This window comes from Orcinus orca, chromosome 5 (assembly GCF_937001465.1).
Source record: "Orcinus orca chromosome 5, mOrcOrc1.1, whole genome shotgun sequence".
NCBI lineage: Eukaryota > Metazoa > Chordata > Mammalia > Artiodactyla > Delphinidae > Orcinus > Orcinus orca.
Genome location: NC_064563.1, coordinates 103,167 through 120,663, shown reverse-complemented (window position 1 = coordinate 120,663; position 17,497 = coordinate 103,167).

Sequence of the window (17,497 nt, the reverse complement as noted above, 5' to 3'; positions counted from 1 at the left end):
TGCAGATTTCCTTTGCAAGATTGCTTGGTTGGCCAAAAAGGGCGTATGCGTTTTTTCCTGAATATATTGAGGAAAAAACGCATACGCCCTTTTTGGCCAAGTGCATCATTGTCGACGTTCTGCCTCTTTTCCTATGCTTTGAATGCAATTCCAGTCTACCTCCTGAAATCGGTTTCCTGCAATTCTGCCCCGCTTTCAAGTCCTCTTGGCAGCCTTACTTCAGTATATTTTTGGACGATAACTGTCATTTATAACTCTGCAGGTTTGTGAATTACAGTGCCCCTGAGCTCCTTTCTTCAACTCGCTTTCTTGTGAGCTGGCCGCAACACCGCAGGATTGCTTCAGGCCCTATTCTGGTTCCGGCATGGCATGCTGAGCCTTTGGTTAATTCCTCTTCCTGGTGGGAAATGAGAGTTAAATTTGCCCGTCCAGACACCTCCAGCTAGTCTCTCATTGGTTCTCCCTATTCCTGTTCATCTTCCGCAGAAATTGCAAACTGGGCCAAACAGGAGGTTAAAGGCACTGACTCTCCAAGTCGGGAGAGTGTTAGTAAAGCGTCTGGAATATTGCACCCTAGTACCAGGGGACGAAAACTGAGACATATTTGAATACGTCTCCCGATCACATGGTTGATCATACTCTGGGTTCCACATGCATGTTTTAGCTGAAGGAAGAATCCCTTAAACCTGGAGAGTTGAGAGCCGTGGAATGGGTAACATGCAATATGACTTCAAAGGATCTTCATTTGCTCACCGAACCTCTCCAATCCTATCACTGCTGTGTTTATGCCGCTTTACACACGCTTGATTCTCTTTCAGAGAAATAGCAATCCATAGGTTTTAAGATACTTACTAGTCAGGTACATTCTTAGGCGTTTAATATGTGGTGTTGTGTCCATTTCGTTGAGCAAGGAGTTGCTCTTGTCTATTACATATTTGGCTTCAGGAACTTTATCTGTGCTCATTTCAATCTGTGGTTTTATGCAGCACCCCAACTCACCTTTCCCCTTAAGCAAGCATAAGTTGGTTTTCTAAATTTGAGACCCTGTTCTGTTTTGTAATTCAGTTCCTGTGTAGCCAAGTTTACATTCCGTGTATTAGTGATATCTTATGATGTTTCTTGTTCTGTGTGACTTATTTCAGTTAGAATCATCATACTTGAATCCACTCATTATGCTGCTACAGGCCTTATGACATAGATTTCATTGCTGAGTGATATTGCATTGTACGTAAGTACCACAAATTCTTTATCCATTTTTCACTTTCTGCGATATTGAACTTGTACCGTAAACGAGGTTCTTGTAAACAGAGCCATCCCAAACTTTGGGTGGCTGTGTCTTTTTGATTTTAATTTCCCTAAGCTATAGGACCATAAGTGGAAGTGCCCTAGGCTCTGTTGCTTTGTTTTTTAGATGTTTCAGGTAACACCATACACTTCTCCCAAGTGGCTGTTGGCAATTTACATCCCGCCCATCAGCATAACAAGGCTCCCAGTTCTCCATGGCCTGTTCTGCCTCTCTGGATTTTACACTTTTTTCAGATGGCCCTTTTGACCGGGGGGAAGTGAGACTTCATTGTAGTGCAGATTTCCTTTGCAAGCTTGCTTGGTTGGCCAAAAAGGGCGTATGCGTTTTTTCCTGAATATATTCAGGAAAAAACGCATACGCCCTTTTTGGCCAAGTGCATCATTGTGGACGTTCTGCCTCTTTTCCTATGCTTTCAATGCAATTCCAGTCTACCTCCTGAAATCGGTTTCTTGCAATTCTGCCCCACTTTCAAGTCCTCTTGGCAGCCTTACTTCAGTATATTTTTGGACGATAGCTGTCATTTATAACTCTGCAGGTTTGTGAATTACAGTGCCCCTGAGCTCCTTTCTTCAACTCGCTTTCTTATGAGCTGGCGGCAACACCGCAGGATTGCTTCAGGCCCTAATCTGGTTGCGGCACGGCACGCTGAGCCCTTGGTTAATTCCACTTCCTCGTGGGAAATGAGAGTGAAATTTGCCTGTCCAGTCACCTCCAGCTAGTCTCTCATTGGTTCTCCCTATTCCTGTTCATCTTCCGCAGAAATTGCAAACTGGGCCAAACAGTAGGTTAAAGGCACTGACTCTCCAAGTCGGGAGAGTGTTAGTAAAGCGTCTGGAATGTTGCACCCAAGTACCAGGGAACGGGAACTGAGACATATTTGAACATGTCTCCCGATCACACGGTTGATCATACTCTGGGTTCCACATGCATGTTTTAGCTGAAGGAAGAATCCCTTAAACCTGGAGAGTTGAGACCCGTGGAATGGGTACCATGCAATATGACTTCAAAGGGTCTTCATTTGCTCACCGAACCTCTCCAATCCTATCACTGCTGCGTTTATGCCCCTGTACACACGCTTGATTCTCTTTCGGAGACACAGCTATCCATAGGTTTTAAGATACTTACTAGTCAGGTTCATTCTTAGGCATTTAATATGGGGTGTTGAGTCTATTTCGTTCAGCAAGGAGTAGCTCTTGACTATTACATATTTGGCTTAAGGAACTTTATCTGTGCTCATTTCAATCTCTGGTTTTATGCAGCACCCCAACTCACCTTTCCCCTTAAGCAAGCATAAGTGGGTTTTCTAAATTTAAGACCCTGTTCTGTTTTGTAATTCAGTTCCTTTGTAGCCAAGTTTATATTAGGTGTATTAGTGATATCTTATGATGTTTCTTTTTCTGTGTGACTTATTTCAGTTAGAATCATCACACCTGTATCCACTCATTATGCTGCTACGGGCCTGATGAGATAGATGTCATTGCTGAGTGATATTGCATTGTACGTAAGTACCAGAATTTCTTTATCCATTTTTCACTTTCTGCAATATTGAACATGTACCGTAAACGAAGTTCTTGTAAACAGAGCAGTCCCAAACTTTGGGGTAGCTGTGTCTTTTTGACTTTAATTTCCCAAAGCTATAGGACCATAAGTGGAAGTGCCCTAGGCTCTGTTGCTTTGTTTTTTAGATGTTTCAGGAAACACCATACACTTCGCCCGAGTGGCTGTTGGCAATTTAAATCCTGCCCATCAGCATAACAAGGCTCCCAGTTCTCCATGGCCTTTCCTGCCTTTCTGGATTTTACACTTTTTTCAGATGGCCCTTTTGACGGGAGAAGTGAGACTTCATTGTAGTGCAGATTTCCTTTGCAAGCTTGCTTGGTTGGCCAAAAAGGGCGTATGCGTTTTTTCCTGAATTGGCCAAGTGCATCACTGTCCACGTTTTGCCTATTTTCTTATGCTTTAAATGCAATTCCTGTATACCTCCTGAAATCGGTTTCCTGCAATTCTGCCCCGCTTTCAAGTCCTCTTGGCAGCCTTACTTCAGTATACTTTTGGACGATAGCTGTCATTTATAACTCTGCAGGTTTGTGAATTACAGCGCCCCTGAGCTCCTTTCTTCAGCTCGCTTTCTTGTGAGCTGGCCGCAACACCGCAGGATTGCTTCAGGCCCTAATCTGGTTCCGGCACGGCACGCTGAGCCTTTGGTTAATTCCTCTTCCTGGTGGGAAATGAGAGTTAAATTTGCCCGTCCAGACACCTCCAGCTAGTCTCTCATTGGTTCTCCCTAAAGAGTCTGGAATGATGCACCCGAGTACCAGGGGACGAGAACTGAGACATATTTTAACACGTCTCCCAATCACAAGGTTGATCATACTCTGGGTTCCACATGCATGTTTTAGCTGAAGGAAGAATCCCTTAAACCTGGAGAGTTGAGACCCGTGGAATGGGTACCATGCAATATGACTTCAAAGGGTCTTCATTTGCTCACCGAACCTCTCCAATCCTATCACTGCTGCGTTTATGCCCCTATACACATGCTTGATTCTCTTTCGGAGACATAGCAATCCATAGGTTTTAAGATACTTACTAGTCAGGTACATACTTAGGCGTTTAATATGGGGTGTTGAGTCCATTTCGTTCAGCAAGGAGTAGCTCTTGACTATTACATATTTGGCTTAAGGAACTTTATCTGTGCTCATTTCAATCTCTGGTTTTATGCAGCACCCCAACTCACCTTTCCCCTTAAGCAAGCCTAAGTTGGTTTTCTAAATTTGATACCCTGTTCTGTTTTGTAATTCAGTTCCTCTGTAGCCAAGTTTATATTCCGTGTATTAGTGATATCTTATGATGTTTCTTTTTCTGTGTGACTTATTTCAGTTAGAATCATCATACCTGTATCCACTCATTATGCTGCTACGGGCCTGATGAGATAGATGGCATTGCTGAGTGATATTGCATTGTACGTAAGTACCACAACATCTTTATCCATTTTTCACTTTCTGCGATATTGAACTTGTACCGTAAACGAAGTTCCTGTAAACAGAGCCGTCCCAAACTTTGGGGTAGCTGTGTCTTTTTGATTTTAATTTCCCTAAGCTATAGGACCATAAGTGGAAGTGCCCTAGGCTCTGTTGCTTTGTTTTTTAGATGTTTCAGGAATCACCATACACTTCTCCCGAGTGGCTGTTGGCAATTTACATCCCGCCCTTCAGCATAACAAGGTTCCCAGTTCTCCATGGCCTGTCCTGCCTTTCTGGATTTTACACTTTTTTCAGATGGCCCTTTTGACGGGGGGGAAGTGAGACTTCATTGTAGTGCAGATTTCCTTTGCAAGCTTGCTTGGTTGGCCAAAAAGGGCGTATGCGTTTTTTCCTGAATATATTCAGGAAAAAACGCATACGCCCTTTTTGGCCAAGTGCATCATTGTCGACGTTCTGCCTCTTTTCCTATGCTTTAAAGGCAATTCCAGTCTACCTCCTGAAATCGGTTTCCTGCAATTCTGCCCCGCTTTCAAGTCCTCTTGGCAGCCTTACTTCAGTATAATTTTGGACGATAGCTGTCATTTATAAATCTGCAGGTTTGTGAATTACAGTGCCCCTGAGCTCCTTTCTTCAACTCGCTTTCTTGTGAGCTGGCCGCAACACCGCAGGATTGCTTCAGGCCCTAATCTGGTTCCGGCATGGCACGCTGAGCCTTTGGTTAATTCCTCTTACTGGTGGGAAATGAGAGTTACATTTGCACGTCCAGACACCTCCAGCTAGTCTCTCATTGGTTCTCCCTATACCTGTTCATCTTCCGCAGAAATTGCAAACTGGGCCAAAGAGGAGGTTAAAGGCACTAACTCTCCAAGTCGGGAGAGTGTTAGTAAAGCGTCTGGATTGTTGCACCTGAGTACCAGGGGATGAGAACTGAGACATATTTGAACACGTCTCCCGATCACACGGTTGATCATACTCTGGGTTCCACATGCATGTTTTAGCTGAAGGAAGAATCCCTTAAACCTGGAGATTTGAGACCCGTGGAATGGGTACCATGCAATATGACTTCAAAGGGTCTTCATTTGCTCACCGAACCTGTCCAATCCTATCACTGCTGCGTTTATGCCCCTGTACACATGCTTGATTCTCTTTCGGAGACATAGCAATCCATAGGATTTAAGATACTTATTAGTCAGGTACATTCTTAGGCGTTTAATATGGGGTGTTGAGTCCATTTCGTTTAGCAAGGAGTAGCTCTTGTCTATTCCATATTTGGCTTAAGGAACTTTATCTGTGCTCATTTCAATCTCTGGTTTTATGCAGCACCCCAACTCACATTTCCCATTAAGCAAGCATAAGTTGGTTTTTTTAAATTTGAGACCCTGTTCTGTTTTGTAATTCAGTTCCTGTGTAGACAAGTTTACATTCCATATATTAGTGATATCTTATGATGTTTCTTTTTCTGTGTGACTTATTTCAGTTAGAATCATCATACCTGAATCCACTCACTATGCTGCTACGGGCCTGAACATAGATTTCATTGCTGAGTGATATTGCATTGAACGTAATTACCACAAGTTCTTTATCCATTTTTCGCTTTCTGCGATATTGAACTTGTACCGTAAACGAGGTTCTTGTAAATAGAGCCGTCCCAAATTTTGGGGTCGCTGTGTCTTTTTGATTTTAATTTTCCTAAGCTACAGGACCATAAGTGGAAGTGCCCTAGGCTCTGTTGCTTTGTTTTTTAGATGTTTCAGGAAACACCATACACTTCTCCCGAGTGGCTGTTGGCAATTTACATCCCGCCCTTCAGCATAACAAGGCTCCCATTTCTCCATGGCCTGTCCTGCCTTTCTGGATTTTACACTTTTTTCAGATGGCCCTTTTGACTGGGGGAAAGTGAGACTTCATTGTAGTGCAGATTTCCTTTGCAAGCTTGCTTGGTTGGCCAAAAAGTGCGTATGCGTTTTTTCCTGAATATATTCAGGAAAAAACGCATACGCCCTTTTTGGCCAAGTGCATCATTGTCGACGTTCTGCCTCTTTTCCTATGCTTTAAAGGCAATTCCAGTCTACCTCCTGAAATAGGTTTCCTGCAATTCTGCCCCGTTTTCAAGTCCTCTTGGCAGCCTTACTTCAGTATATTTTTGGACGATAGCTGTCATTTATAACTCTGCAGGTTTGTGAATTACAATGCCCCTGAGCTCCTTTATTGAACTCGCTTTCTTGTGAGCTGGCCGCAACACCGCAGGATTGCTTCAGGCCCTAATCTGGTTCCGGCATGGCACGCTGAGCCTTTGGTTAATTCCTCTTCCTGGTGGGAAATGAGAGTTAAATTTGCACGTGCAGACATCTCCAGCTAGTCTCTCATTGGTTCTCCCTATACCTGTTCATCTTCCGCAGAAATTGCAAACTGGGCCAAACAGGAGGTTAAAGGCACTAACTCTCCAAGTCGGGAGAGTGTTAGTAAAGCGTCTGGATTGTTGCACCCAAGTACCAGGGGACGAGAACTGAGACATATTGGAACATGTCTCCCGATCACACGGTTGATCATACTCTGGGTTCCACATGCATGTTTTAGCTGAAGGAAGAATCCCTTAAACCTGGAGAGTTGAGACCCGTGGAATGGGTACCATGCAATATGTCTTCAAAGGGTCTTCATTTGCTCACCGAACCTCTCCAATCCTATCACTGCTGCGTTTATGCCCCTGTACACATGCTTGATTCTCTTTCAGAGACATAGCAATCCATAGGTTTTAAGATACTTACTAGTCAGGTACATTCTTAGGCGTTTAATGTGGGGTGTTGAGACCATTTCATTGAGCAAGGAGTAGCTCTTGTCTATTCCATATTTGGCTTAAGGAACTTTATCTGTGCTCATTTCAATCTCTGGTTTTATGCAGCACCCCAACTCACATTTCCCCTTAAGCAAGCATAAGTTGGTTTTCTTAATTTGAGAACCTCTTCTGTTTTGTAATCCAGTTCCTATGTAGCCAAGTTTATATTCCGTGTATTAGTGATATCTTATGATGTTTCTTTTTCTGTGTGACTTATTTCAGTTAGAATCATCATACCTGTATCCACTCATTATGCTGCTACGGGCCTGATGAGATAGATGTCATTGCTGAGTGATATTGCATTGTACGTAAGTACGACAACTTCTTTATCCATTTTTCACTTTCTGCGATATTGAACTTGTACCGTAAACGAAGTTCCTGTAAACAGAGCCGTCCCAAACTTTGGGGTAGCTGTGTCTTTTTGATTTTAATTTCCCTAAGCTATAGGACCATAAGTGGAAGTGCCCTAGGCTCTGTTGCTTTGTTTTTTAGATGTTTCAGGAATCACCATACACTTCTCCCGAGTGGCTGTTGGCAATTTACATCCCGCCCTTCAGCATAACAAGGTTCCCAGTTCTCCATGGCCTGTCCTGCCTTTCTGGATTTTACACTTTTTTCAGATGGCCCTTTTGACCGGGGGGAAGTGAGACTTCATTGTAGTGCAGATTTCCTTTGCAAGCTTGCTTGGTTGGCCAAAAAGGGCGTATGCGTTTTTTCCTGAATATATTCAGGAAAAAACGCATACGCCCTTTTTGGCCAAGTGCATCATTGTCCACGTTCTGCCTCTTTTCCTATGCTTTAAAGGCAATTCCAGTCTACCTCCTGAAATCGGTTTCCTGCAATTCTGCCCCGCTTTCAAGTCCTCTTGGCAGCCTTACTTCAGTATAATTTTGGACGATAGCTGTCATTTATAAATCTGCAGGTTTGTGAATTACAGTGCCCCTTAGCTCCTTTCTTCAACTCGCTTTCTTGTGAGCTGGCCGCAACACCGCAGGATTGCTTCAGGCCCTAATCTGGTTCCGGCATGGCACGCTGAGCCTTTGGTTAATTCCTCTTACTGGTGGGAAATGAGAGTTACATTTGCACGTCCAGACACCTCCAGCTAGTCTCTCATTGGTTCTCCCTATACCTGTTCATCTTCCGCAGAAATTGCAAACTGGGCCAAAGAGGAGGTTAAAGGCACTGACTCTCCAAGTCGGGAGAGTGTTAGTAAAGCGTCTGGAATGTTACACCCGAGTACCAGGGGAGGAGAACTGAGACATATTTGAACACGTCTCCCGATCACACGGTTGATCATACTCTGGGTTACACATGCATGTATTAGCTGAAGGAAGAATCCCTTAAAACTGGAGAGTTGAGACCCATGGAATGGGTACCATGCAATATGACTTCAAAGGGTCTTCATTTGCTCACCGAACCTGTCCAATCCTATCACTGCTGCGTTTATGCCCCTGTACACATGCTTGATTCTCTTTCGGAGACATAGCAATCCATAGGATTTAAGATACTTATTAGTCAGGTACATTCTTAGGCGTTTAATATGGGGTGTTGAGTCCATTTCGTTTAGCAAGGAGTAGCTCTTGTCTATTCCATATTTGGCTTAAGGAACTTTATCTGTGCTCATTTCAATCTCTGGTTTTATGCAGCACCCCAACTCACATTTCCCATTAAGCAAGCATAAGTTGGTTTTTTTAAATTTGAGACCCTGTTCTGTTTTGTAATTCAGTTCCTGTGTAGACAAGTTTACATTCCATATATTAGTGATATCTTATGATGTTTCTTTTTCTGTGTGACTTATTTCAGTTAGAATCATCATACCTGAATCCACTCACTATGCTGCTACGGGCCTGAACATAGATTTCATTGCTGAGTGATATTGCATTGAACGTAATTACCACAAGTTCTTTATCCATTTTTCGCTTTCTGCGATATTGAACTTGTACCGTAAACGAGGTTCTTGTAAATAGAGCCGTCCCAAATTTTGGGGTCGCTGTGTCTTTTTGATTTTAATTTTCCTAAGCTACAGGACCATAAGTGGAAGTGCCCTAGGCTCTGTTGCTTTGTTTTTTAGATGTTTCAGGAAACACCATACACTTCTCCCGAGTGGCTGTTGGCAATTTACATCCCGCCCTTCAGCATAACAAGGCTCCCATTTCTCCATGGCCTGTCCTGCCTTTCTGGATTTTACACTTTTTTCAGATGGCCCTTTTGACTGGGGGAAAGTGAGACTTCATTGTAGTGCAGATTTCCTTTGCAAGCTTGCTTGGTTGGCCAAAAAGTGCGTATGCGTTTTTTCCTGAATATATTCAGGAAAAAACGCATACGCCCTTTTTGGCCAAGTGCATCATTGTCGACGTTCTGCCTCTTTTCCTATGCTTTAAAGGCAATTCCAGTCTACCTCCTGAAATAGGTTTCCTGCAATTCTGCCCCGTTTTCAAGTCCTCTTGGCAGCCTTACTTCAGTATATTTTTGGACGATAGCTGTCATTTATAACTCTGCAGGTTTGTGAATTACAATGCCCCTGAGCTCCTTTATTGAACTCGCTTTCTTGTGAGCTGGCCGCAACACCGCAGGATTGCTTCAGGCCCTAATCTGGTTCCGGCATGGCACGCTGAGCCTTTGGTTAATTCCTCTTCCTGGTGGGAAATGAGAGTTAAATTTGCACGTGCAGACATCTCCAGCTAGTCTCTCATTGGTTCTCCCTATACCTGTTCATCTTCCGCAGAAATTGCAAACTGGGCCAAACAGGAGGTTAAAGGCACTAACTCTCCAAGTCGGGAGAGTGTTAGTAAAGCGTCTGGATTGTTGCACCCAAGTACCAGGGGACGAGAACTGAGACATATTGGAACATGTCTCCCGATCACACGGTTGATCATACTCTGGGTTCCACATGCATGTTTTAGCTGAAGGAAGAATCCCTTAAACCTGGAGAGTTGAGACCCGTGGAATGGGTACCATGCAATATGTCTTCAAAGGGTCTTCATTTGCTCACCGAACCTCTCCAATCCTATCACTGCTGCGTTTATGCCCCTGTACACATGCTTGATTCTCTTTCAGAGACATAGCAATCCATAGGTTTTAAGATACTTACTAGTCAGGTACATTCTTAGGCGTTTAATGTGGGGTGTTGAGACCATTTCATTGAGCAAGGAGTAGCTCTTGTCTATTCCATATTTGGCTTAAGGAACTTTATCTGTGCTCATTTCAATCTCTGGTTTTATGCAGCACCCCAACTCACATTTCCCCTTAAGCAAGCATAAGTTGGTTTTCTTAATTTGAGAACCTCTTCTGTTTTGTAATCCAGTTCCTATGTAGCCAAGTTTATATTCCATGTATTAGTGATATCTTATGATGTTTCTTTTTCTGTGTGACTTATTTCAGTTAGAATCATCATACCTGAATCCACTCATTATGCTGCAATGGGCCTGATGACATAGATTTCATTGCTGAGTGATATTGCATTGTACGTAAGTACCACAACTTCTTTATCCATTTTTCACTTTCTGCGATATTCAACTTGTACCGTAAATGAGGTTCTTGTAAACAGAGCCATCCCAAACTTTGGGGTGGCTGTGTCTTTTTGATTTTAATTTCCCTAAGCTATAGGACCATAAGTGGAAGTGCCCTAGGCTGTGTTTCTCTGTTTTTTAGATGTTTCAGGAAACACCATACACTTCTCCTGAGTGGCTGTTGGCAATTTACATCCCGCCCATCAGCATAACAAGGCTCCCAGTTCTCCATGGCCTGTCCTGCCTTTCTGGATTTTACACTTTTTTTCAGATGGCCCTTTTGACCGGGGGGAAGTGAGACTTCATTGTAGTGGAGATATCCTTTCCAAGCTTGCTTGGTTGGCCAAAAAGCGCGTAGGCGTTTTCTCCTGAATATATTCAGGACAAAACGCATACGTCCTTTTTGGCCAAGTGCATCATTGTCGACGTTCTACCTCTTTTCCTATGCTTTAAATGCAATTCCAGTCTACCTCCTGAAATCGGTTGCCTGCAATTCTGCCCCGCTTTCAACTCCTCTTGGCAGCCTTACTTCTGTATATTTTTGGACGATAGCTGTCATTTATAACTCTGCAGGTTTGTGAATTACAGTGCCCCTGAGCTCCTTTCTTCAACTCGCTTTCTTGTGAGCTGGCCGCAACACCACAGGATTGCTTCAGGCCCTAATCTGGTTCTGGCACGGCATGCTGAGCCTTTGGTTAATTCCTCTTCCTGGTGGGAAATGAGAGTTAAATTTGCCCGTCCACACACCTCCAGCTAGTCTCTCATTGGTTCTCCCTATTGCTGTTCATCTTCCGTGGAAATTGCAAACTGGGCCAAACAGGAGGTTAAAGGCACTGACTCTCCAAGTCGGGAGAGTGTTAGTAAAGCGTCTGGAATGTTGCACCCGAGTACCAGGTGATGAAAACTGAGACATATTGGAACACGTCTCCTGATCCCATGGTTGATCATACTCTGGGTTCCACATGCATGTTTTAGCTGAAGGAAGAATCCCTTAAACCTGGAGAGTTGAGACCCGTGGAATGGGTACCATGCAATATAACTTCAAAGGGTCTTCATTTCCTCACTGAACCTCTGCAATCCTATCACTGCTGCGTTTATGCCCCTGTACTCATGCTTGATTCTCTTTCGGAGACATAGCAATCCATAGGTTTTAAGATACTTACTAGTCAGGTACATTCTTAGGCATTTAAATGGGGTGTTGAGTCCATTTCGTTGAGCAAGGAGTAGCTCTTGTCTATTACATATTTGGCTTAAGGAACTTTATCTGTGCTCATTTCAATCTCTGGTTTTATGCAGCACCCCAACTCACCTTTCCCCTTAAGCAAGCATAAGTTGGTTTTCTAAATTTGAGACCCTGTTCTGTTTTGTAATTCAGTTCCTGTGTAGCCAAGTTTACATTCCGTGTATTAGTGATATCTAATGATGTTTCTTTTTCTGTGTGACTTATTTCAGTTAGAATCATCATACCTGAATCCACTCATTATGCTGCCACGGGCCTGATGACATAGATTTCATTGCTGAGTGATATTGCATTGTACGTAAGTACCACAACTTCTTTATCCATTTTTCACTTTCTGCGATATTGAACGTGTACCGTAAACGAGGCTCTTGTAAACAGAGCCATCCCAAACTTTGGGGTGGCTGTGTCTTTTTGATTTTAATTTCCCTAATCTATAGGACCATAAGTGGAAGTGCCCTAGGCTCTTTTGCTTGGTTTCTTAGATGTTTCAGGAAACACCATACACTTCTCCGGAGTGGCTGTTGGCAATTTACATCCCGCCCATCAGCAAAACAAGGCTCCCAGTTCTCCATGGCCTGTCCTGCCTTTCTGGATTTTACACGTTTTTCAGATGGCCCTTTTGACAGGGGGGAAGTGAGACTTCTTTGTAGTGCAGATTTCCTTTGCAAGCTTGCTTGGTTGGCCAAAAAGTGTGTATGCGTTTTTTCCTGAATATTTGCAGGAAAAAACGCACACGCACTTTTTGGCCAAGTGCATGATTGTGGACGTTCTGCCTCTTTTCCTATGCTTTAAATACAATTCCAGTCTACCTCCTGAAATCGGTTTCCTGCAATTCTGCCCCGCTTTCAAGTCCTCTTGGCAGCCTTACTTCAGTATATTTTTGGACGATAGCTGTCATTTATAACTCTGCAGGTTTGTGAATTACAGTGCCCCTGAGCTCCTTTCTTCAACTCGCTTTCTTGTGAGCTGGCCGCAACACCGCAGGATTGCTTCAGGCCCTAATCTGGTTCCGGCACGGCACGCTGAACCTTTGGTTAATTCCTCTTCCTGGTGGGAAATGAGAGTTAAATTTGCCCGTCCACACACCTCCAGCTAGTCTCTAATTGGTTCTACCTATTCCTCTTCATCTTCCGCAGAAATTGCAAACTTGGCCAAAGAGGAGGTTAAAGGCACTGACTCTCCAAGTCGGGAGAGTGTTAGTAAAGCGTCTGGAATATTACACCCGAGTACCAGGGGACGAAAACTGAGACATATTGGAACACATCTCCGGATCACATGGTTGATCATACTCTGGGTTCCACATGCATGTTTTAGCTGAAGGAAGAATCCCTTAAACCTGGAGAGTTGAGACCCGTGTAATGGGTACCATGCAATATGACTACAAAGGGTCTTCATTTGCTCACCGAACCTCTCCAATCCTATCACTGCTGCGTTTATGCCCCTGTACACACGCTTGATTCTCTTTAGGAGACATAGCAATCTGACGTTTTATGATACTTACTAGTCAGGTACATTCTTAGGCGTTTAATATGGGGTGTTGAGTCCATTTCGTGAGCAAGGAGTAGCTCTTGTCTATTCCATATTTGGCTTAAGGAACTTTATCTGTGCTCATTTCAATCTCTGGTTTTATGCAGCACCCCAACTCACCTTTCCCCTTAAGCAAGCATAAGTTGGTTTTCTAAATTTGAGACCCTGTTCTGTTTTGGAATCCACTTCCTGTGTAGCCAGGTTTACATTCCGTGTATTGGTGATATCTTATGATGTTTCATTTTCTGTGTAACTTATTACAGTTAGAATCATCATATCTGAATCCACTCATTATGCTGCTACAGGCCTGATGACATAGATTTCATTGCTGAGTGATATTGCATTGTACGTAAGTACCAAAACTTCTTTATCCATTTTTCGCTTTCTGCGACATTGAACTTGTACCGTAAACGAGTTTCTTGTAAACAGAGCTGTCCCAAACTTTGGGGTGGCTGTGTCTTTTTGATTTTAATTTCCCTAAGCTATAGGACCATAAGTGGAAGTGCCCTAGGCTCTGTTGCTTTGTTTTTTAGATGTTTCAGGAAACACCATACACTTCTCCCAAGTGGCTGTTGGCAATTTACATCCCGCCCATCAGCATAACAAGGCTCCCAGTTCTCCATGGCCTGTCCTGCCTTTCTGGATTTTACACTTTGTTCAGATGGCCCTTTTGACCGGGGGAAGTGAGACTTCATTGTAGTGCAGATTTCCTTTGCAAGCTTGCTTGGTTGGCCAAAAAGGGCGTATGCGTTTTTTCCTGAATATATTCAGAAAAAAACGCATACGCCCTTTTTGGCCAACTGCATCATTGTCGACGTTCTGCCTCTTTTCCTATGCTTTCAATGCAATTCCAGTCTATCTCCTGAAATCGGTTGCCTGCAATTCTGCCCCGCTTTCAAGTCCTCTTGGCAGCCTTACTTCAGTATATTTTTGGACGATAGCTGTCATTTATAACTCTGCAGGTTTGTGAATTACAGTGCCCCTGAGCTCCTTTCTTCAACTCGCTTTCTTGTGAGCTGGCCGCAACACCGCAGGATTGTTTCAGGCCCTAATCTGCTTCCGGCACGGCACGCTGAGCCTTTGGTTAATTCCTCTTCCTGGTGGGAAATGAGAGTTAAATTTGCCCGTCCAGACACCTCCAGCTAGTCTCTCATTGGTTCTCCCTATTCCTGTTCATCTTCCGCAGAAATTGCAAACTGGGCCAAACAGGAGGTTAAAGGCACTGACTATCCAAGTTGGGAGAGTGTTAGTAAAGCATCTGGAATGTTGCACCCGAGTACAAGGGGACGAAAACTGAGACATATTTGAACACGTCTCCCGATCACACGGCTGATCATACTCTGAGTTCCACATGCAAGTTTTAGCTGAAGGAAGAATCCCTTAAACCAGGAGAGTTGAGACCCGTGTAATGGGTACCATGCAATATGACTTCAAAGGGTCTTCATTTGCTCACCGAACCTCTCCAATCCTATCACTGCTGCGTTTATGCCCCTGTACACACGCTTAATTCTCTTTCGGAGACATAGCAATCTGAGGTTTTGAGATACTTACTAGTCAGGTACATTCTTAGGCGTTTAATATGGGGTGTTGAATCCATTTCGTGAGCAAGGAGTAGCTCTTGTCTATTCCATATTTGGCTTAAGGAACTTTATCTGTGCTCATTTCAATCTCTGGTTTTATGCAGCACCCCAACTCACCTTTCCCCTTAAGCAAGCATAAGTTGGTTTTCTAAATTTGAGACCCTGTTCTGTTTTGGAATCCACTTCCTATGTAGCCAAGTTTACATTCCGTGTATTGGTGATATCTTATGATGTTTCATTTTCTGTGTGACTTATTACAGTTAGAATCATCATATCTGAATCCACTCATTATGCTGCTACAGGCCTGATGACATAGATTTCATTGCTGAGTGATATTGCATTGTACGTAAGTACCAAAACTTCTTTATCCATTTTTCGCTTTCTGCGATATTGAACTTGTACCGTAAACGAGTTTCTTGTAAACAGAGCTGTCCCAAACTTTGGGGTGGCTGTGTCTTTTTGATTTTAATTTCCCTAAGCTATAGGACCATAAGTGGAAGTGCCCTAGGCTCTGTTGCTTTGTTTTTTAGATGTTTCAGGAAACACCATACACTTCTCCCGAGTGGCTGTTGGCAATTTACATCCCGCCCATCAGCATAACAAGGCTCCCAGGTCTCCATGGCCTGTCCTGCCTTTCTGGATTTTACACTTTTTTCAGATGGCCCTTTTGACCGGGGGGAAGTGAGACTTCATTGTAGTGCAGATTTCCTTTGCAAGCTTGCTTGGTTGGCCAAAAAGTGTGTATGCGTTTTTCCCTGAATATATTCAGGAAAAAACGCATACGCCCTTTTTGGCCAAGTGCATCATTGTCGACGTTCTGCCTCTTTTCCTATGCTTTAAATGCAATTCCAGTGTACCTCCTGAAATCGGTTTCCTGCAATTCTGCCCCGCTTTCAAGTCCTCTTGGCAGCCTTACTTCAGTATATTTTTGGACGATAGCTGTCATTTATAACTCTGCAGGTTTGTGAATTACAGTGCCCCTGAGCTCCTTTCTTCAACTCGCTTTCTTCTGAGCTGGCCGCAACACCGCACGATTGCTTCAGGCCCTAATATGGCTCCGGCACGGCACGCTGAGCCTTTGGTTAATTCCTCTTCCTGGTGGGAAATGAGAGTTAAATTTGCCCGTCCAGACACCTCCAGCTAGTCTCTAATTGGTTCTCCCTATTCCTGTTCATCTTCCGCAGAAATTGCAAACTGGGCCAAACAGGAGGTTAAAGGCACTGACTCTCCAAGTCAGGAGAGTGTTAGTAAAGCGTCTGGAATGTTGCACCCGAGTACCAGGGGACGAGAACTGAGACATATTGGAACACGTCTCCCAATCACACGGTTGATCATACTCTGGGTTCCACATGCATGTTTTAGCTGAAGGAAGAATCCCTTAAACCTGGAAAGTTGAGACCCGTGGAATGGGTACCATGCAATATGACTTCAAAGGGTCTTCATTTGCTCACCGAACCTCTCCAATCTTATCACTGCTGCTTTTAAGCCCCTGTACACACGCTTGATTCTCTTTCAGAGACATAGCAATCCATAGGTTTTAAGATACTTACTAGTCAGGTACATTCTTAGGCGTTTAATATGGGGTGTTGAGTCCATTTCGTTGAGCAAGGAGTAGCACTTGTCTATTACATATTTGGCTTAAGGAACTTTATCTGTGCTCATTTCAATCTCTGGTTTTATGCAGCACCCCAACTCACCTTTCCCCTTAAGCAAGCATAAGTTGGTTTTCTACATTTGAAACACTGTTCTGGTTGTAATCCAGTTCCTGTGTAGCCAAGTTTACATTCCGTGTATTAGTGATATCTTATGATGCTTCTTTTTCTGTGTGACTTATTTCAGTTAGAATCATCATACCTGAATCGACTCATTATGCTGCTACGGGACTGATGACATAGATTTCATTGCTGAGTGATATTGCATTGTACGTAAGAACCACAACTTCTTTATCCATTTTTCGCTTTCTGCGATATTGAACTTGTACCGTAAGCGAGGTTCTTGTAAACAGAGCTGTCCCAAACATTGGGGTGGCTGTGTCTTTTTGATTTTAATTTCCCTAAGCTATAGGACCATAAGTGGAAGTGCCCTAGGCTCTGTTGCTTTGTTTTTTAGATGTTTCAGGAAACACCATACACTTCTTCCCAGTGACTGTTGGCAATTTCCATCCCGCCCATCAGCATAACAAGGCTCCCAGTTCTCCATGGCCTCTCCTGCCTTTCTGGATTTTACACTTTTTTCAGATGTCCCTTTTGACCGGGGGGAAGTGTGACTTCATTTTAGTGCAGATTTACTTTGCAAGCTTGCTTGGTTGGCCAAAAAGCGCGTATGCGTTTTTTCCTGAATATATTCAGGAAAAATCGCATACGCCCTTTTTGGGCAAGTGCATAATTGTCGACGTTCTGCCTCTTTTCCTATGCTTTAAATGCAATTCCAGTCTACCTCCTGAAATCGGTTTCCTGCAATTCTGCCCCGCTTTCAAGTCCTCTTGGCAGCCTTACTTCAGTATATTTTTGGACGATAGCTG